Here is a 22,825-nt window from a genome sequence, read left to right on the forward strand (position 1 = left end):
CGAGCGGGCGGGCGGGCGGGCACTCTGCCGGCCAGAGAGACGGGATGCGCAAGCCGTGGATCGATAGGGTGGTAGGTGGGTTTAGGCACATCTTCATATTTCTGCCATGCCAATGCCATTTTTCTAGCTTGTAAATTCATACAATGGTCCCTTAAGCCTCCGTGTGAAGTTTCATGGCAAAACGACTCGTTTTTATTTTTCACGATTTTTGAAACTTTTTACGATTCTGGATTTTTGAAAATTTTTTCAGCAGGAGTTTTGGCCCCAAACTTGGTAGACGTGATCCTTGTATTTTTGTTGGCATGCACAAAAAAATTCAACTAAAAATGGAAGTGTACAAGATTTTGTGACCATTTGAAAAAAGGGTCCCCATTTTAGACACTTTAATGGCTACTGGCAGAAAACCTGTAAAATTTCAAATGCTCTCTAAAGAGGTTTGAGTTCTCGAGGTTTGATGAGGGATAGGGGGCCAATATAAGGGCCAAGTACCAGCACCCATCGCACATCATTTGCGTACACCCCCCCGGCCCCCCCTCGATCATCGGAACCCCAATGCCACCGGTCAGGTTCTCCGACGATGGTGTCTCGGCGAAGAGAAATGCGACACCAGCACATGCCTGAGCCCAGCATGTGCTGCCGCAACCCTCGGTCCGATCTGATCTTAGACTGGGAATTAACTCCGTATGCTTAGGCTGGGAACGAACTCCGTATGCCTAAGTCAACCCACGAAACGAGCGTGCGGGTGCTCAGCCGGCCAGAGGGGGGGATGCGCAAGCCGAGGATCGATCGGGTCCCCCTCTGCGTGTTGCCGATCCTACTGCCACAACCCTCGGTCGGGTCAGATCTTACACTAGGAATGAACTCCATATGACTAAGCCAAATGACGAAACGAACGAGCGGGCGGGCGGGCACTATGCCGGCCAGAGAGATGAGATGCGCAAGCCGTGGATCGATAGGGTGGTAGGTGGGTTTAGGCGCATCTTCATATTTCTGCCGTGCCAATGCAATTTTTCTTGCTTTTAAATTCATACAATGGTCCCTTAAGCCTTCATGTGAAGTTTCATGGCAAGACGACTCGTTTTCTATTTTTCATGATTTTGGAAACTTTTTACGGTTCGGGATTTTTTTAAATTTTTTCAAAAGGATTTTTGGCCCCAAACTTGGTAGACATGATCCTTGTATTTTTGTTGGCTTGCAAAAAAAAAAATTCAGCTAAAAACTCGAAGCGTGCAAGATTTTGCGACCATTTGAAAAAAGTGCCCCCATTTCAGACACTTTAATGGCTACTGGCAGCAAACCTATAAAGTCTTAAATGCTCTTTAACAGGGTGTGAGTTCTCAAGGTTTGATGAGGGATAGGGGGCCAATATAAGGGCCAAGTACCAGCACCCATCACACATCATGTGCGCACACCCCCCCGACCCCCCCGTATCGTCGGAACCCCAATGCCACCGGTCAGGTTCTCCGACGAAGAAAAATACGGCACCAGCACATGCCCAAGCCCAGCATGTACTGTCGCAACCCTCGATCCGGTCTGATCTTAGACTGGGAATGAACTCCGTATGCCTAAGCCAACTGACGAAACAAGCAGGCGGGCGGGCACTACGTCGGCCAGAGAGGCGGGATGCGCAAGCCATGGATCGATAGGGTGGTAGGTGGGTTTAGGCACATCTTCAAATTTTGGCCATGCCAATGCCATTTTTTTGGCTTGTAAATTCATACAATGGTGCACCAACAAATGCCCGAGCCCAGAATCTGCTACCGCAACCCTCGGTCTAGTCCGATCTTAGACTGGGAATGAACTCCGTATGCTTAGACTGGGAATGAATTCCGTATGCCTAAGTCAACCCACGAAACGAGCGTGCGGGCGCTCAGCCAGCCAGAGGGGCGGGATGCGTAAGCTGGGGATCGATCGGGTTCCCCACTACGTGCTGCCGATCCTACTGCCGTAACCCTTGGTCTGATCTGATCTTAGACTGAGAATGAACTCCGTATGCCTAAGCCAACCGATGAAACTAGCGGGCGGGCGGGCCGGCACTACGCTGGCCAGAGAGGCGGGATGCGCAAGCCGTGGATCGATAGGGTGGTAGGTGGGTTTGGGCACATCTTCATATTTCTGCTGTGCCAATGCCTTTTTTCTGGCTTGTAAATTCATACAATGGTCCTTTAAGCCTTCATGTGAAGTTTCATGGCAAGACGACTCGTTTTCTATTTTTCATAATTTTCGAAACTTTTTACGGTTCGAGATTTTTTAAAATTTTTTCAGAAGGATTTTTGGCCCCAAACTTTGTAGAAGTGATCCTCGTATTTTTTTTTGGTATGCACAAAAATATTCAGCTAAAAACTCGAAGTGTACAAGATTTTGTGACCATTTGAAAAAAGTGTCCCAATTTCAGACACTTTAATGGCTACTGGCAGCAAACCTGTAAAATCTCAAATGCTTTTTAAGGGGGTGTGACTTCTCGATGTTTGATGAGGGATAGGGGGCCAATATAAGGGCCAAATACCAGCACCCATCACACATCATGTGCACAAACCCCCTCGGCCCGCCGATCGCCGAAACCCCAATGCCGCCGGTCAGGTTATCCAGCGATGGTGTCCCGGTGAAGAAAAATTCAGCACCAGCACATGCTTGAGCCCAGCATGTGCTGCTGCAACCCTCGGTCCTGTCTGATCTTATACTGGGAATGAACTCCGTATGCCTAAGTCAACCCACGAAACCAGCGTGCGGGCGCTCAATCGGCCAGAGGGACGGGTTGCGCAAGCCGGGGATCGATCGAGTCCCCCTCTGTGTCTTGTCGATCCTGCTGTCGTAACACTCGGTGTGGTCTGATCTTAGACTGGGAATGAACTCCGTATGCCTAAGTCAACCGACGAAATGAGCGGGCGGGTGGGCACTACGCCGGCCAGAGAGGCGGGATGCGCAAGCCGTGGATCGATAGGGTGGTAGCTGGATTTAGGCACATCTTCATATTTTTGCCATGCCAATGCCATTTTTCTGGCTTGTAAATTCATACAATGCTCCCTTAAGCCTTCATGTGAAGTTTCATGGCAAGACGACTCATTTTTTATTTTTCACGATTTTTCAAACTTTTTACGGTTCAGGATTTTTTAAAATTTTTTCAAAAGAAATTTTGGCCCCAAACTTGGTAGACGTGATCCTTGTATTTTTTTTGGCATGCACAATAATATTCAGCTAAAAACTCGAAGTGTACAAGATTTTGTGACCATTTAAAAAAAGTGTCCCCATTTCAGACACTTTAATGGCTACTGGCAGCAAACTTGTAAAATCTCAAATGCTATTTAAGGGGGTGTGTGTTCTCGAGGTTTGATGAGGGATAGGGGGCCAACATCATGTGCGCACACCCGTCCAGTCCCCTCGATCGTCGGAACCCCAATGCCGTCGGTCAGGTTCTTCGACGATGGTGTTGTCGGAACCCTCGGTCAGATCCGATCTTTGATTGCGAATGAACTCCGTATGCTTAGACTGGGAATGAACTCTGTATGCGTAAGTCAACCCACAAAACGAGCGTGCAGGTGCTCAGCTGGCCAGAGGGGTGGGATGCGTAAGCCGGGGATCGATCGGGTCCCCCTCTACGTGCTGTCGCAACCCTCGGTCCGATCTGATCTTAGACTAGGAATGAACTCTGTATGCCTAAGCCAACCGACGAAATGAGTGGACGGGCAGGCATGCACTATGCCAGCCAAAGAGACGGGATGCGCAAGCCGTCGATCGATAGGGTGGTAGGTGGGTTTAGGCACAGCTTTATATTTCTACCATGCCAATGCCATTTTTCTGACTTGTAAATTCATACAATGGTCCCTTAAGCCTTCATGTGAAGTTTCATGACAAGACGACTTGTTTTCTATTTTTGACGATTTTTGAAACTTTTTACGTTCAGGATTTTTTAAAATTTTTTTAGATGGAGTTTTGGCCCCAAACTTGGTAGACGTGATCCTTGTATTTTTGTTGGCATGCATAAAAACATTCAGCTAAAAACTTGATGTGTACAAGATTTTGTGACCATTTGAAAAAAGTGTCCCTATTTAAGACACTTTAATGGCTACTAGCAGCAAACCTGTAAAATCTCATATGCTCTTTAGGGGGTGGGAGTTCCCGAGGTTTGATGAGGGATAGGGGGCCAATATAAGGGCCAAGTACCAGCACCCATCGCACATCATGTGCGCAGACCCCCTACCCCCCCAATGCCTGAACCCCAATGCCGCCGGTCCGGTTCTCTGGCGATGGTGTCCCGGTGAAGAAAAATACGGCACCAATACATGCCCGAGCCCAGCATGTGCTGCCGCAACCCTCACTCTGGTCCAATCTTAGACTGGAAATGAACTCCGTATGCCTAAGTCAACTCACGAAACGAGCGTACAGCCGCTCAACCGGCCAGATGGGCGGGATGCACAAGCCGGGGATCGATCGGGTCCCCCTCTGCGTGCTCCCGATCCTACTGCCCCAACCCTCAGTCTGGTCCGATCTCAGACTGGGAATGAACTCCGTATGCCTAAGCCAACCAACAAAATGAGCGGGCGGGCAGGCACTACGCCAGCCAGAGAGGCGGGATGCGCAAGCTGTGGATCAATAAGGTGGTAGGTGGGTTTAGGCACATCTTCAAATTTCTACCCTGCCAATGCCATTTTTCTGGCTTGTAAATTCATACAATGGTCCCTTAAGCCTTCATTTGAAGTTTCATGGCAAGACGACTCGTTTTCTATTTTTCACGATTTTTGAAACTTTTTACGGTTCTGGATTTTTTAAAATTTTTTCAGAAGGAATTTTGGCCCCAAACTTGGTGGACATAATCCTTGTATTTTTTTTGATATGCACAAAAAAGATTCAGCTAAAAACTCGAAGTGTACAACATTTTGTCACCATTTGAAAAAAGTGTCCCCATTTTAGACACTTTAATGGCTACTGGCTGCAAACCTGTAAATCTCAAATGCTCTTTAAGGGGGTGTGAGTTCTTGAGGTTTGATGAGGGATAGGAGGCCAATATAAGGGCCAAGTACCAGCACCCATCATACATCATGTGCGCACACCCCCCGATCGTCGGAACCCTAATGCCGTCGGTCAGGTTCTCCGATGAAGAAAAATACAGTACCAGCATATGCCCGAGCCCAGCATGTGCTGCCGCAACCCTCGATTCGGTCAGATCTTAGACTGGGAATGAACTTCCTATGCCTAAGCCAACTGACGAAACAAGCAGGCGGGCTGACACTACGTCGGCGAGAGAGGCAGGATGCGCAAGCCGTGGATCGATAGGGTGGTAGGTGGGTTTAGGCACATCTTCATATTTCTGCCATGCCAATGCCATTTTTCTGGTTTGTAAATTCATACAATGGTCCCTTAAGCTTTCATGTGAAGTTTCATGGCAAGACGACACATTTTCTATTTTTCATGATTTTTGAAACTTTTTACGATTCAGGATTTTTTTAAATTTTTTCAGAAGGTTTTTTGGCCCCAAAGTTGGTAGACTTGATCCTTGTATTTTTTTTGGCATGCACAAAAACATTCAGCTAAAAACTCGAAGTGTACAAGATTTTGTGACCATTTGAAAAAAGAGTCTCCATTTCAGACACTTTAATGGCTACTAGCAGCAAACCTGTAAAATCTCAAATGCTCTTTAAGGGGGTGTGAGTTCTCGAGGTTTGATGAGGGAAAGGTGGCCAATATAAGGGCCAAGTGCCAGCACCCATCACACATCATGTGTGCAAACCCCCCTGGCCCCCCCGATTGTCGGAACCCCAATACCGTGGGTCAAGTTCTCCGACGATGGTGTCCCGGTGAAGAAAAATGCGGCACCAGCACATGCCCGAGCCCAGCATGTGCTACCGCAACCCTCGGTCCACTCCGATCTTAGACTGGGAATGAACTCCGTATGCTTAGACTGGGAATGAACTCCGTATGCCTAAGTCAACCCACGAAACGAGCGTGCGGGCGCTCTGTCGGCCAGAGGGGCGGGATGCGCAAGCCGTGGATCGTTCGGGTCCTCCACTACGTGTTGCTGATCCCGCTACCGCAACCCTCGGTTCGGTCTAATCTTAGGCTGGGAATGAACACTGTATGCCTAAGCCAATCGACGAAACGAGCAGGTGGGCGGGTGGGCACTACGTAGGCCAAAGAGGCGGGATGCGCAAGCCGTGGATCGATAGGGTGGTAGGTGGGTTTAGGCATATCTTCATATTTCTGCCATGCCAATACAATTTTTCTGGCTTGTAAATTCATACAATGGTCCCTTAAGCCTTCATGTGAAGTTTCATGGCAAGACGACTTGTTTTCTATTTTTCAAGATTTTTGGCACTTTTTATGATTCAAGATTTTTTAAAATTTTTTCAGAAGGAGTTTTGGCCCCAAACTTGGTAGACGTGATCCTTGTATTTGTTTTGGCATGCACAAAAAAATACAGCAAAAAACTCAAAGTGTAAAAGATTTTGTGACCATTTGAAAAAAGTGTCCCCATTTCAAACTCTTTAATGGCTACTGGCAGCAAACCTGTAAAATCTCAAATGCTTTTTAAGGGGGTGTGAGTTCTCGAGGTTTGATGAGGGATGCGGGGCCAACATAAGGGCCAAGTGCCAGCACCCATCGCACATCATGTGTGCAAACCCCCTGGCCCCCCCAATCGTTGGAACCCCAATGCCGCCGGTCAGGTTTTCCGACGATGGTGTCCCGACGAAGAAAAATGCGGTGCCAGCACATGCCCGAGCCCAGCATGTGATGCCGCAACCCTCAGTCTGCTCTGATCTTAGACTGGGAATGAACTCCGTATGCTTAGACTGGGAATGAACTCCGTATGCCTAAGTCAACCCATGAAACGAGTGTGCGGGCGCTCAGCCAGCCAGAAGGGCGGGATGCGCAAGTCGAGGATCGATCGGGTCCCCCTCTGCGTGCTACCTATCCTGCTACCACAACCCTTGATCCTGTCTGATCTTAAACTGGGAATGAACTCTGTATGCCTAAGCCAATCGAGGAAACGAATGGGCGGGCATTACGTCGGCCAGAGAGGCGGGATGCGAAAGCCATGGATCGATAGGGTGGTAGGTGGGTTTAAGCACATCTTCATATTTTTGCCGTGTCAATGCCATTTTTCTGGCTTGTGAATTCATACAATGGTCCCTTAAGCCTTCATGTGAAGTTTCATGGCAAGACGACTCGTTTTCTATTTTTCATGATTTTTGAAACTTTTTACGGTTCAAGATTTTTTAAAATTTTCTTCAGAAGGTGTTTTGGTCTCAAACTTGGTCAATGTGATCCTTGTATTTTTCTTCGCATGCACAAAAAACTTCAGCTAAAAACACAAAGTGTACAAGATTTGCTAACCATTTGAAAAAAGTGTCCCTATTTCAGACACTTTATTTGCTACTGGCAGCAAACCTGTAAAATCTAAAATGCTCTTTAAGGGGTGTGAGTTCTCGAGGTTTGATAAGGGATAGGGGGCCAATATAAGGGCCAAGTACCACCACCCATCGCACATCATGTGTGCACACCCCCCCGGCCCCCCCGATCGTCGGAACCCCAATGTCGCCAGTCAGGTTCTCCAACGATGGTGTCCCGACGAAGAAAAATACGGCACCAGCACATGCCCGAGCCCAGCATGTGCTACCGCAACCCTCGGTCCGGTCCGATCTTAGACTGGGAATGAACTTCGTATGCTTAGACTGGGAATGAACTCCGTATGCCTAAGTCAACCAACGAAACGAGCGTGCGGGCACTCAGTCGGCCAGAGGGCCGGGATGCGCAAGCCGAGGATCGGTCGGGTCCCCCTCTACGTGCTGCCGATCCTGCTGCCGCAACCCTATATCCGGTTTGATCTCAGACTGGGAATGAACACTGTATGCCTAAGCCAATCGACGAAATGAGCGGGCGGGCGGGCGGGCGGGCACTACGCAGGCCAGAGAGGCAGGATGCGCAAGCCGTGGATCGATAGGGTGGTAGGTGGGTTTAGGCACATCTTCATATTTCTACCATGCCGATACCATTTTTCTAGCTTGTAAATTCATACAGTGGTCCTTTAAGCCTTCATGTGAAGTTTCATGGCAAGACGACTCGTTTTTTATTTTTCATAATTTTTAGAACTTTTTACGATTCGGGATTTTTTAAAATTTTTTCAGAAGGTGTTTTCAACCCAGACTTGGTAGACATGATCTTTGTATTTTTTTTGGCATGCACAAAAAAATTCAGCCAAAAACTCGAAGTGTACATGATTTTGTGACCATTTGAAAAAAGTGTCCCCATTTCGGACACCTTAATGGCTACTGGCAGCAAACCTGTAAAATCTCAAATGCTCTTTAAGGGGGTGTGAGTTCTCGAGGTTTGATGAGGGATAGGGGGCCAATATAAGGGCCAAGTACCAGCACCCATCGCACATCATTTGCGCACACCCCCTGGCGCCCCCGATTGCCGAAACCCTAATACCGCTGGTCAGGTTCTCCGACGATGGTGTCCCGGCAAAGAAAAATGTGGCACCAGCAAATGCCCAAGCCCAGCATGTGCTGTCGTAACCCTCGGTCCGGTCCGATCTTAGACTGGGAATGAACTCTGTATGCTTAGACTGGGAATGAACTCTGTATGCCTAAGTCAACCCACGAAACGAGCGTGCCATCGCTCAGACGGCCAGAATGGCGGGATGCGCAAGCCGGGGATCATGCGGGTCCCCCTCTACGTGTTGCCGATCTTGCTGCCACAACCCTTAGTTCGGTCTGATCTTAGGCTGGGAATGAACACTGCATGCCTAAGCCAACCGACGAAACGAGCGGGTGGGCGGGCGGGCACTACGCAGCCCAGAGAGGCGGGATGCGTAAGTAGTGGATCTATAGGGTGGTAGGTGGGTTTAGGCATATCTTCATTTTTCTGCCGTGCCAATACCATTTTTCTGGCTTGTAAATTCTTACAATGGTCCCTTAAGCCTTCATGTGAAGTTTCATGGCAAGACGACTCATTTTCTATTTTTCATGATTTTTGGAATTTTTACGGTTCAGGATTTTTTAAAATTTTTTTAGAAAACGTTTTGGCCCCAAACTTGGCAGACATGATCTTTGTATTTTTGTTGGCATGCACAAAAAAAATCAGCTGAAAACTCGAAGTGTACAAGATTTTGTGACCATTTGAAAAGTGTCCCCATTTCAGACACTTTAATGGCTACTGGCAGCAAACCTGTAAAATCTCAAATGTTGTTTAAGGGGTTGTGAGTTCTCGAGGTTTGATGAGGGATAAGGGGTCAATATAAGGGCCAAGTACCAGCACCCTTTGCACATCATGTGCGCACACCCCCACTGGCCCCCCTGATCGCCGGAACCCCAATACCGCTGGTCAGGTTCTCTAGCGATGGTGTCCCGGTGAAGAAAATTATGGCACCAGCACATGCCCGAGCCCAGCATGTGCTGCCGTAACCCTCGGTCTGATCTGATCTTAGACTGGGAATGAACTTCGTATGCTTAGATTGGGAATGAACTCCGTATGCTTAGGCTGGGAATGAACTCCGTATGACTAAGTCAACCCACGAAACGAGCGTACAGGCGCTCAGCCGGCCAGAGGGGCGAGACGCGCAAGTCAGGGATCGTACGGGTCCCCCTCTATGTGTTATCGATCCTGCTACCGTAACCCTTGGTCCGGTCCGATCTTAGGCTGGGAATGAACACTGTATGCCTAAGCCAACCGACGAAACGAGCGGGTGGGCAGGAAGGCACTACGCAGGCCAAAAAGGCAGGATGCGCAAGCCGTGGATCGATGGGTGGTAGGTGGGTTTAGGCATATCTTCATATTTCTGCTGTGCCAATACCATTTTTTTGGCTTGTAAATTCATACAATGGTCCCTTAAGCCTTCATGTGAAGTTTCATGGCAAGACGACTCGTTTTCTATTTTTCACGATTTTTGGAATTTTTACGGTTCAAGATTTTTTAAAATTTTTTCAGAGAACGTTTTGGCCCCAAACTTGGCAGACATGATCTTTGTATTTTTTTTGGCATGCACAAAAAAATTCAGGTAAAAACTCGTAGTGTACAAGATTTTGTGACCATTTGAAAAAAGTGTCCCCATTTCAGACACTTTAATGGCTACGGGCAGCAAACCTGTAAAATCCCAAATGCTCTTTAAGGGGGTGTGAGTTCTTGAGGTTTGATGAGGGATAAGGGGCCAATATAAGGGCCAAGTACCAGCACCCATCACACATCATGTGCGCAAACCTCCCTTGGCCCCCCCGATCGTCGGAACCCCAATGCCGCCGGTCAGGTTCTCCGATGATGGTGTCCCGACGATGAAAAATGTGGCACCAGCACATGCCCAAGCCCAGCATGTGCTGCCGCAACCCTCAGTCCACTCCGATCTTAGATTGGGAATCAAGTCCGTATGCTTAGACTGGGAATGAACTCCGTATGCCTAAGTCAACCCATGAAACGAGCGTGTGGGCGTTCAACCCGCTAGAGGGGCGGGATGCGCAAGCCGGGGATCGGTCGGGTCCCCTTCTATGTGCTACCGATCCTGCTACCTCAACCCTCGGTCCGATAGGTGGTAATCAGGCGGGCGGGCACTACGTCGGCCAGAGAGGCAAGATGCGCAAGCCGTGGATCGATAGGGTGGTAGGTGGGTTTAGGCACATCTTCATATTTTTGTCATGCCAATGCCATTTTTCTGGCTTGTAAATTCATACAATGGTCCCTTAAGCCTTCATGTGAAGTTTCATGGCAAGACGACTCGTTTTCTAGTTTTCACGATTTTTTAAACTTTTTACGGTTTGGGATTTTTTAAAATTTTTTCAGAAGGTGTTTTGGTCCCAAACTTGGTAGACATAATTCTTGTAGTTTTGTTGGCATGCATAAAAAAATTCAGCTAAAAACTCGAAGTGTACATGATTTTCTGACCATTTGAAAAAAGTGTGCCCATTTCGAACACTTTAATTGCTACTGGCAGCAAACTTGTAAAATCTCAAATGCTCTTTAAGGGGGTGTGAGTTCTCGAGGTTTGATTAGGGATAGGGGGCCAATATAAGGGCCAAGTACCAGCACCCATTGTACATCATGTGCGCACACCCCCCGGACCCCCGTCGCCAGAACCCCAATGCTGTCGGTCAGGTTCTCCGACGATGGTGTCCCGACGAAGAAAAATGCGGCACCAGCACATGCCCGAGCCCAGCATGTGCTATCGCAACCCTCGGTACGCTCCAATCTTAGACTAGGAATGAACTCCGTATGCTTAGACTGGGAATGAACTCTGTATGCCTAAGTCAACCCACGAAACGAGCGTGCGGGCGCTCAGCCGGCCAGAATGGCGGGATGCGCAAGCCGGGGATCAGCCGGGTCCCCCTCTGCGTGCTACCGATCCTGCTATCGCAACCCTTGGTCCGGTCCGATCTTAGACTGGGAATGAACATTGTATGCCTAAGCCAACCGATGAAACGAGCGGGCGGGCGGGCGGGCACTATGCAAGCCAGAGAGGCGGGATGCGCAAGCCGTGGATCGATAGGGTGGTAGGTGGGTTTAGGCACATCTTCATATTTCTATCCTGCCAATACCATTTTTTTGGCTTGTAAATTCATAAAGTGGTCCCTTAAGCCTTCATGTCAAGTTTCATGGCAAGATGACTCCTTTTCTATTTTTCACGATTTTTGGAACTTTTTATGGTTCGGGATTTTTTAAAATTTTTTCAGAAGGCATTTTGGCCCCAAACTTGGCAGACGTGATCTTTGTATTTTTTTCGGCATGCACAAAAAATTTCAGCTAAAAACTCAGAGTGTACAAGATTTTCTGACCATTTGAAAAAAATGTCCCCATTTCGGACACTTTAATGGGTACTGACAGCAAACCTGTAAAATCTCAAATGCTCTTTAAGGGGGTGTGAGTTCTAGAGGTTTTATGAGGGATAGGGGGCCAATATAAGGGCCAAGTACCAGCACCCATCGCACATCATTGGCGCACACCCCCCCAGCCGCCCCCGATCGCCGGAACCCCAATGCTGCCGGTCAGGTTCTCCGACGATGGTGTCCCGGTGAAGAAAAATACGGCACCAGCACATGCCCGAGCCCAGCATGTGCTGCCGCAACCCTCGATCCGGTTCGATCTTAGGCTGGGAATGAACTCCGTATGCCTAAGTCAACCCACGAAACGAGCGTGTGGGCGCTTAGCCGGCTAGAGAGGTAGGATGCGCAAGCCGTGGATCGATAGGGTGGTAGGTGGGTTTAGGCACATCTTCATATTTTTGTCATGCCAATGCCATTTTTCTGGCTTGTAAATTCATACAATGGTCCCTTAAGCCTTCAGGTGAAGTTTCATGGCAAGACGACTCGTTTTCTAGTTTTGACGATTTTTGAAACTTTTAGGGTTCGGGATTTTTTAAACTTTTTTCAGAAGGTGTTTTGGTCCCAAACTTGGTAGACTTGATCCTTGTAGTTTTGTTGGCATGCACAAAAAAAATTCAGCTAAAAACTCGAAGTGTACATGATTTTCTGACCATTTGAAAAAAGTGTCCCCATTTCGAACACTTTAATGGCTACTGGCAGCAAACCTGTAAAATCTCAAAAGCTCTTTAAGGGGGTGTGAGTTCTCAAGGTTTGATTAGGGATAGGGGGCCAATATAAGGGCCAAGTACCAGCACCCATCACACATCATGTGCGCATACCCCCCCGGACCCCCGATCGCCAGAACCTCAATGTCGTCGGTCAGGTTCTTCGACGATGGTGTCCCGACGAAGAAAAATGCGGCACCAGCACATGCCTGAGCCTAGCATGCGCTGTCGCAACCTCGGTACGCTCCAATCTTAGACTAGGAATGAACTCCGTATCCTTAGACTTGGAATGAACTCCGTATGCCTAGGTCAAACCACGAAACGAGCGTGCGGGTGCTCAGCCGGCCAGAGTGGCGGGATGCGCAAGCCGGGGATCAACCGGGTCCCTCTCTGCGTGCTGCCGATCCTGCGGTCGCAACCCCTCGGTCTGGTCTGATCTTAGACTGGGAATGAACTCCGTATGCATAAGCCCACCAACGAATCGAGCGGTCGGACGTGCGGGCGGGCAGGCATTACGCCGGCCACAGAGGTGGGATGCGCAAGCCGTGGATCGATAGGGTGGTAGGTGGGTTTAGGCACATCTTCATGTTTCTGCAATGCCAATGCGATTTTTTTGGCCTGTAAATTCATACAATGGTCCCTTAAGACTTCATGTGAAGTTTCATGGCAAGACGACTCGTTTTCTATTTTTCACGATTTTTGAAACTTTTTGCGGTTAAGGATTTTTTAAAATTTTTTCAGAAGGAGTTTCGACCCCAAACTTGGTAGACGGGATCCTTGTATTTTTGTTGGCATGCACAAAAAAATTCAGCTAAAAACTCGAAGTGTACAAGATTTTGTGACCATTTGAAAAAAGTTTCCACATTTCATACACTTTAATGGCTACTGGCAGCAAACCTGTAAAATCTCAAATGCTCTTTAAGGGGGTGTGACTTCTCGAGGTTTGATGAGGGATAGGGGCCAATATAAGGGCCAAGTACCAGCACCAATCGCACATCATGTGCGCACACCCCCCGGTCCCCCCCATCGCTGGAACCCCATTGCCGCTGGTCAGGTTTTCAGACGATGGTGTCCCGGTAAAGAAAAATACGGCACCAGCACGTGCCCGAGCCCAACATGTGCTGCAGGAACCCTCCGCACGGTCCGATCTTAGACTGGGAATGAACTCCGTATGCTTAGACCGGGAATGAACTCCGTATGCCTAAGTTAGCCCGAGAAACGAGCGTACGGGTTCTCAGCCAGCGGGAGGGGCGGGATTCCCAAGTCGAGGATCGATCGGGACCCCTTCTGCGTGCTGTCGATCCTGCTATCGCAACACTCAGTCCGATCTGATCTTAGACTGGGAATGAACTTCGTATGCCTAAGCCAACCGATGAAACGGGCGGGCGGGTGGACGGGAACTATGTCAGTCAGAGAGGCGGGATGCGCAAGCCGTGGATCGATCGGGTGGTAGGTGGGTTTAGGCGCATCTTCATATTTCTGCCATGCCAATGCCATTTTTCTGGCTTGTAAATTCATACAATGGTCCCTTAAGCCTTCATGTGAAGTTTAATGGTAAGACGACTCGTTTTTTATTTTTCACGATTTTTGAAACTTTTTACGGTTCAAGATTTTTTTAAATTTTTTCAGAAGGAGTTTTGGAACCAAACGTGGTAGACATGATCCTTGTATTTTTGTTGGCATGCACAAAAAAATTCAGCCAAAAACTCGAAGTGTACAAGATTTTGTGACCATTTGAAAAAAGTGTCCCCATTTCAGACACTTTAATGGCTACTGGCAGCAAACCTGTAAAATCTCAAATGCCCTTTAAGGGAGTGTGAGTTCTCGAGGTTTGATGAGGGATAGGGGGGCAACATAAGGGCCAAGTACCAGCACCCATCGCACATAATGTGCGTACCCCCCCGATCCCCCCTATCGTTAGAACCCCAATGCTGCCGGTCAGGTTCTCCGACGATGGTGTCCCGATGAAGAAAAATACGGCACCAGCCCATGTCTGAGCCCAGCATTAGTGGCCATAACCCTCGGTCCAGTCTGATCTTACACTAGGAATGAACTCCGTATGCCTAAGTCAACCCACGAAACGAGCGTGCTGGAGCTCAGCCGGCCAGAGGGGCGGGATGCGCAAGCCGGGGTTCGATCGGGTCCCCTTTTGCATGCTGCCGATCCTACTACCGTAATCTTAGTTCCGGTCCGATCTTAGACTGGGAATGAACTCCGTATGCCTAATCCAACCGACGAAACGGGTGGGCAGGTGGGTGGGGACTACGCCGGCCAGAGAGGCGGGATGCGCAAGCCGTGGATCGATAGGGTGGTAGGTGGGTTTAGGCACATCTTCATATTTCTACTGTGCCAATGCCATTTTTCTGTCTTGTAAATTCATACAATGGTCCCTTAAGCCTTCATGTGAAGTTTCATGGCAAGACGACTCGTTTTTTTTTTTCACGATTTTTGAAACTTTTTACGGTTCGGGATTTTTTTAAATTTTTTCAGAAGGTGTTTGGCCCCAAACTTGGTAGACGTGATCCTTGTATTTTTGTTGGCGTGCACAAAAGAATTCAGCTAAAAAATCGAAGTGTACAAGATTTTGTGACCCTTTGAAAAAAGTGTCCCCATTTCAGACACTTTAATGGCTACTAACAGCAAACCTGTAAAATCTGAAATGCTCTTTAAGGGGGTGTGAGTTCTCGAGGTTTGATGAGGGATAGGGGGCCAATATAAGGGCCAAGTACCAGCACCCATCGCACATCATGTACGCACAGCCCCCCTTGGCCCCCCCCGATCGCAGGAACCCCAATGTCGCCAATCAGGTTCTCCGCGATGGTGTCCCGGTGAAGAAAAATACGGCCCCAGCACATGCCCGAGCCCAACATGTGCTGCCGCAACCCTCGGTCTGGTCTGATCTTAGAGTGGGAATGAACTCCGTATGCCTAAGCCAACGGACGAAACGAGCGGGTGGGCGGGTGGGCACTACGTCGACCAGAGAGGCGGGATGCGCAAGCCGTGGATCGATAGGGTGGTAGGTGGGTTTAGGCAAATCTTCATATTTTTGCCATGTCAATGCCATTTTTCTGGCTTGTAAATTCATACAATGGTCCCTTAAGCCTTCATGTGAAGTTTCATGGCAAGATGACTCGTTTTCTATTTTTCATGATTTTTCAAACTTTTTACGGTTCGAGAATTTTTGAAATTTTTTCAGAAGAATTTTGGCCCCAAACTTGGTATACGTGATCCTTTTATTTTTATTGGCATGCACAAAAAAATTCTGCTAAAAACTCGGAGTGTACAAGATTTTGTGACCATTTGAAAAAAGTGCCCCATTTCAGACACTTTAATGGCTACTGCCAGCAAACCCGTAAAATCTTAAATGCTCTTTAAGGGGGCATGAGTTCTCGAGGTTTGACGAGGGATAGGGGGCCAATATAAGGGCCAATTACCGGCACCCATGACACATCATGTGAGCACACCCCCCGGCCCTCCCCGATCTCCGGAACCCCAATGCCGCCAGTTAGGTTCTCCGGCGATGGTGTCCTGGCGAAGAAAAATATGGCACCAGCACATGCCCGAGCCCAGCATGTGCTGCCGTAACTCTCAGTCTGGTCTGATCTTAGACTAGGAATGAACTCCTATGCGTAAGTCAACCAACCAAACGAGCGTACGGGCACTCAGCCGGCCAGAGGGGCGGGATGCGCAAGCCGAGGATCGACCGGGTCACCCTCTACGTGCTGCTGATCCTTTTGCAGCAACCCTCGGTCTGATATGATCTTAGACTGGGAATGAACTCCGTATGCCTAAGCCAACTGATGAAATGAGTGAGCGGGCGGGCGAGCACTACGCCGGCCAGAGAGGCGGGACGAGCAGGCCGTGGATCGATAGGGTGGTAGGTGGGTTTAGGCACATCTTCATATTTTTGCCATGCCAATGCCATTTTTCTGGCTTGTAAATTCATACAATGGTCCTTTAAGCCTTCATGTGAAGTTTCATGGCAAGACGACTCATTTTCTATTTTTCACGATTTTCAAAAGTTTTTACGATTCGGGATTGTTTAAAATTTTTTCAGAAGGAGTTTGGGCCCCAAACTTGGTAGACGTGACCCTTGTATTTTTTTGGCATGCGCAAAAAAATTCAGCTAAAAACTCGAAGTGTACAAGATTTTGTGACCATTTGAAGAAAGTGTCCCTATTTCAGACACTTTAATGGCTACTGGCAGCAAACCTGTAAAATCTCAAATGCTCTTTAAGGGGGTGTGACTTCTCGAGGTTTGATGAGGGATAGGGGGCCAATATAATGGCCAAGTACCAGCAACCATCGCACATCATGTGCGCACACCCCCTCCGGCCCCCCCGATCGTCGAAACCCCAAAATTGCTGGTCAGGTTCTCCGGCGATGGCGTCCCGATGAAGAAAAATACGACACCAGCACATGCCCGAGCCTAGCATGTGCTGCCGCAACCCTCGGTCCGATCCAATCTTAGACTGGGAATGAACTCTATATGCTTAGATTGGGAATGAACTCCGTATGTCTAAGTCAACCCACGAAACGAGCGTACGGGTGCTAAGCCGACCAGGGGGTGGGATGTGCAAGCCGGGGATCCTACTGCCGGATCCCTTTACGTACGGCTGGGTCCCCCTCTACGTGTTGCTGATCCTGCTGCTGGAACCCTTTGTCTGATTTGATCTTAGACTGGGAATGAACTCTATATCCCTAAGCCAATCGACGAAACGAACGGACGGACGGGCGAACACTACGCCGACGAAAGAGGCGGGATGCGCAAGTTGTGGATCGATAGGGTGGTAGGTGGGTTTAGGCACATCTAGATATTTCTGCCATGCCAATGCCATTTTTCTAGCTTGTAAATACATACAATGGTCCCTTAAGCCTTCATGTAAAGTTTCATGGCAAGACGACTCGTTTTCTATTTTTCATGATTTTTGAAACCTTTTACGGTTCAAGATTTTTTAAAATTTTTTCAGAAGGATTTTTGGCCCTAAACTTGGTAGACGTGATACTTGTATTTTTGTTGGCATGCACAAAAATATTTAGCTAAAAACTCGAAGTGTACAAGATTTTGAGACCATTTGAAAAACATGTCCCAATTTCAGACAGTTTAATAGCTATTGCCAGCAAACCTGTAAAATCTCAAATGCTTTTTAAGGGGGTGTGAGTTCTCAAGGTTTGATGAGGGATAGGGGGCCAATATAAGGGCCAAGTACCAACACCCATCGCACATCATGTGCGCACACCCCTCACGGCCCCCCCGATCGCTGGAACCCCAATGCCGACGGTCAGGTTCTCCGACGATGGTGTCCCGACGAAGAAAAATACGACACCAGCACATGCCCGAGCCCAGCATGTGCTGTCACAACCCTCGATCCGGTCCGATATTAGACTAGGAATGAACTCCATATGCTTAGACAGGGAATGAACTCCGTATGCCTAAGTCAACCCACGAAACGAGCGTGCGGGCGCTCAGCCGGCCAGAGGAGCGGGTTGCGTAAGCCGAGGATCGACCGGATCCCCCTTTGCGTGCTGCCGATCCTGCTGCCACAACACTCGGTTCGGTCTGATCTTAGACTGCGAATGAACATTGTATGCCTAAGCCAACTGATGAAACGAACGGGCGGGCGAGCAGGCACTACGCCGGCCAGAGAGGCGGGATGCGTAAGCCGAGGATTGATAGGGTGGTAGGTGGCTTTAGGCACATCTTCATATTTCTGCCATGCCAATGCCATTTTTTTGGCTTGTAAATTCATACAACGGTCCCTTAAGCCTTCATGTGAAGTTTCATGGCAAGACGACTTGTTTTCTATTTTTCATAATTTTTGAAACTTTTTACGGTTCGGGATTTTTTAAAATTTTTTCAGAAGGATTTTTGGCCCGAAACTTCATAGACGTGATCCTTATATTTTTGTTTGCATGCACAAAAAATTCAGCTAAAAACTCGAAGTGTACAAGATTTTGTGACCATGAGAAAAAAGTGTCCCCATTCCGAACACTTTAACGGCTACTGGCAGCAAACCTGTAAAATCTGAAATGCTCTTTAAGGGGGTGTGAGTTCTCGAGGTTTGATGAGGGATAGGGGGCCAATATAAGGGCCAAGTACCAGCACCCATCGCACATCATGTGCGCACACCCCCCGGCCCCCCCGATCGTCGGAACCCCAATACCGTCAGTCAGGTTCTCCGACAATGGTGTCCCGGCAAAGAAAAAAGTGGCACCAGCACATGCCCGAGCCCAGCATGTGCTGCCGCAACCCTCAGTCCGGTCCGATCATAGACTGGGAATGAAATCCGTATGCTTAGACTGGGAATGAACTCCGTATGCCTAAGTCAACCCACGAAACGAGCGTTCGGGCGCTCAGCCGGCCAGAGGGGCGGGATGCACAAGCTGGGGACTGGCCGGGTCCCCCTCTGCGTGCTACCGATCCTGCTGTTGCAACCCTCGATCTGGTCCGATCTTAGACTGGGAATTAACTTCGTATGCTTAAGCCAACCGACGAAACGAGCGGGCAGGCGGGCGGGCACTGCGCTGGCCAGAGAGGCGGGATGCGCAAGCCGTGGATCGATAGGGTGGTAGGTGGGTTTAGGCACATCTTCATATTTCTGCCATGCCAATGCCATTTTTTTGGCATGTAAATTCAAACAATGGTCCCTTAAGCCTTCATGTGAAGTTTCATGTCAAGACGATTCGTTTTCTATTTTTCATGATTTTTGAAACTTTTTACGGTTCAGGTTTTTTTTTAAATTTTTTCAGAAGGAGTTTTGGCCCCAAACTTGGTAGATGTGATCCTTGTATTTTTGTTGGCATGCACAAAAAAATTCTGCTAAAAACTCGAAGTGTACAGGATTTTGTGACCATTTGGAAAAAAAGTCCTCATTTCAGACACTTTAATGGCTACTAGCAGTAAACCTGTAAAATCTCAAATGCTCTTTAAGGGGGTGTGAGTTCTCGAGGTTTGATGAGGGATAGGGGGCAAATATAAGGGCCAAGTACCAACACCCATCGCACATCATGTGCGCACACCCCCCTTGGCACCCCCCGATCAGGTTCTTCGACGATGCTGTCCGAGCGAGGAAAAATATGGCACCAGCACATGCCCGAGCCCAGCATCTGCTGCCGCAACCCTCGGTCCGGTCCGATCGTAGATTGGGAATGGACTCCATATGCTTAGACTGGGAATGTACTCCGTATGCCTAAGTCAACCCACGAAACGAGCGTGCGGGCGCTCAACCGGCCAGAGGGGTGGGTTACGCAAGCCGGGGATCGGTGGGGTCCCCCTCTGCGTGCTGTCGATTCTGCTACTGCAACCCTTGGTCTGGTCTGATCTTAGACTAGGAATGAACTCCGTATGCCTAAGCCAACCGACGAAACGAGCGGGCGGACGGGCGGGCACTACGCCGGCCAGAGAGGCGAGATGCGCAAGCCGTGAATCGATAGGGTGGTAGGTGGGTTTAGGCACATCTTCATATTTCTGCCATGCCAATGCCATTTTTTTGGCATGTAAATTCATACAATGGTCCCTTAAGCCTTCATGTGAAGTTTCATGGCAAGATGTCTCATTTTCTATTTTTCATGATTTTTTAAACTTTTTACGGTTTGGGATTTTTTAAAATTTTTTTAGAAGGAGTTTTTCCCCCAAACTTAGTAGACGTGATCCTTGTTTTTTTGTTGGCTTGCATAAAACAATTCAGCTAAAAACTCGAAGTGTACAAGATTTTGTGTCCATTTGAAAAAAGTGTCCCCATTTTCAGACACTTTAATAGCTACTGGCAGCAAACCTGTAAAATCTCAAATGCTCTTTAAGGGGGTGTGAGTTCTCGAGGTTTGATGAGGGATAGGGGGCCAATATAAGGGCCAAGTACCAGCACCCATCGCACATCATGTGCGTACACCCCCCCCGGCCACCCCGATCGTCGGAACCCCAATGCCGTCGGTCAGGTTCTCCGGTGATGGTGTCCCTACGAAGAAAAATACGGCACCAGCACATGCCCGAGCCCAGAATGTGCTGCCGTAACCCTCGGTCCGGTCCGATCTTAGTCTGGGAATGAAATCTGTATGCTTAGACTGGGAATGAACTCCGCATGCCTAAGTCAACCCACGAAACGAGCGTGCGGGCGCTCAGTCGGCTAGAGGGGCGGGATGCACAAGCTGGGGACCGATCGGGTCCCCCTCTGCGTGCTACCAATGCTACTGTCCTAACCCTCAGTTTGGTCCGATCTTAGACTGGAAATGAACTTCGTATGCCTAAGCCAACCGAGAAACGAGCGGGCGGGCGGGCAGGCACACGCCGGCCAGAGATGCGGGATGTGCAAGCCATGGATCGATAGGGTGGTAGGTGGGTTTTGGCACATATTCATATTTCTACCGTGCCACTGCCATTTTTTTGGCTTGTAAATTCATACAATGGTCCCTTAAGCCTTCATGTGAAGTTTCATGGCAAGACGACTCGTTTTTTATTTTTCATGATTTTTGAAACTTTTTACGTCTCGAGATTTTTTAAAATTTTTTCAGAAAGAGTTTTGGCCCCAAACTTAGTAGACGTGATCCTTGTATTTTTGTTGGCATCCACAACAAAATTCAGCTAAAAACTCGAAGTGTACAAAATTTTGTGACCAATTCAAAAAAATGCCCCCATTTCAGATGCTTTAATGGCTACTGGCAGCAAGCCTGTAAAATCTCAAATGCTCTTTAAAGGGTGTGAGTTCTTAAGCTTTGATGAGGGATAGGGGGCCAATATAAGGACCAAGTACCAGCACCCATCGCACATCATGTGCGCACACCCCTCGGCCCCCCGATCACCGAAACCCCAATGCCGCCGGTCAGGTTCTCCGACGATGGTGTGCCGACGAAGAAAAATACAGCACCAGCACATGCCCGAGCCCAGCATGTGCTACAACAACCCTCGGTCTGGTCCGATCTTAGATTGGGAATGAACTCCATATGCTAAGAGTGGGAATGAACTCCGTATGCCTAAGTCAACCCACGAAACGAGCGTGCGGGCGTCCAGCCGGCCAGAGGGGTCGAATGCGCAAGCCGAGGATCGACCAGGTCCCCCTCTGTGTGCTGCTGATCCTGCTTTCACAACCCTCGGTCCGATCCAATCTCAGATTCTGAATGAACTCCGTATGTCTAAGCCAAACGACGAAACGAGAGGGCGGCCGGGCGGGCACAACGCTGGCCAAAGAGGCGGGATGCGCAAGCCGTGGATCGATAGGGTGGTGGGTCGGTTTAGGCACATCTTCATATTTCTACTGTGCCAATGCCATTTGTCTGGCTTGTAAATTCATACAATGGTCCCTTAAGCCTTCATGTGAAGTTTCATGACAAGATGACTCGTTTTCTATTTTTCACGATTTTCAAAACTTTTTATGTTTAAGATTTTTTAAAATTTTTTCAGAAGAACTTTTGGCCCCAAACTTGGTAGACGTGATCCTTGTATTTTTCTTGGCATACACAAAAAAATTCAGCTAAAAACTCGAAATGTACAAGATTTTGTGACCATTTAAAAAAAGTGTCCCCATTTCAGACGCTTTAATGGCTACTGGCAGCAAACCTGTAAAATCTCAAATGCTCTTTAAGGGGCTGTGAGTTCTCAAGCTTTGATGAGGGATAGGGGGCCAATATAAGGGCCAAGCACCAGCACCTATCGCACATCATCTGCGCACACCTTCCCGGCCCCCCCGATCATCAGAACCCCAATGCCGCCGGTCAGGTTCTCCGGCGATGGTGTCCGGACAAAGAAAAATACGGCACCAGCACATGCCCGAGCCCAGCATGTGCTACAGCAACCCTCGGTCTGGTCCAGTCTTAGACTGGGAATGAACTCCGTATGCCTAAGTCAACCCACGAAACGAGCGTGCGGTCGCCCAGCCGGCCAGACGGGTCGGATGCGCAAGCCGGGGATCGACCGGGTCCCCCTTTGCGTGCTGCCGATCTTGCTTTTGCAACCCTCGGTCTGGTGCAATCTTAGACTGGGAATGAACTCCGTATGTCTAAGCCAACCGACGAAACGAGCGGGCGGCCGGACGGGCACAACGCCGGCCAGAGAGGAGGTATGCGCAAGCCGTGGATCGATAGGGTGGTAGGTGGGTTTAGGCACATCTTCATATTTCTACTTTGCCAATGCCATTTTTCTAGCTTGTAAATTAATACAATGGTCCCTTAAGCCTTCATGTGAAGTTTCATGGCAAGATGACTCGTTTCTTATTTTTCACGATTTTAAAAACTTTTTATGTTCAAGATTTTTTAAAATTTTTTCAGAAGGATTTTTGGCCCCAAACTTGGTAGACGTGATCCTTGTATTTTTGTTGGAATCCAAAAAAA

Source organism: Durio zibethinus, chromosome 6 (genome assembly GCF_047325235.1).
Source record: "Durio zibethinus cultivar Kanyao isolate XHJ-2024 chromosome 6, ASM4732523v1, whole genome shotgun sequence".
NCBI lineage: Eukaryota > Viridiplantae > Streptophyta > Magnoliopsida > Malvales > Malvaceae > Durio > Durio zibethinus.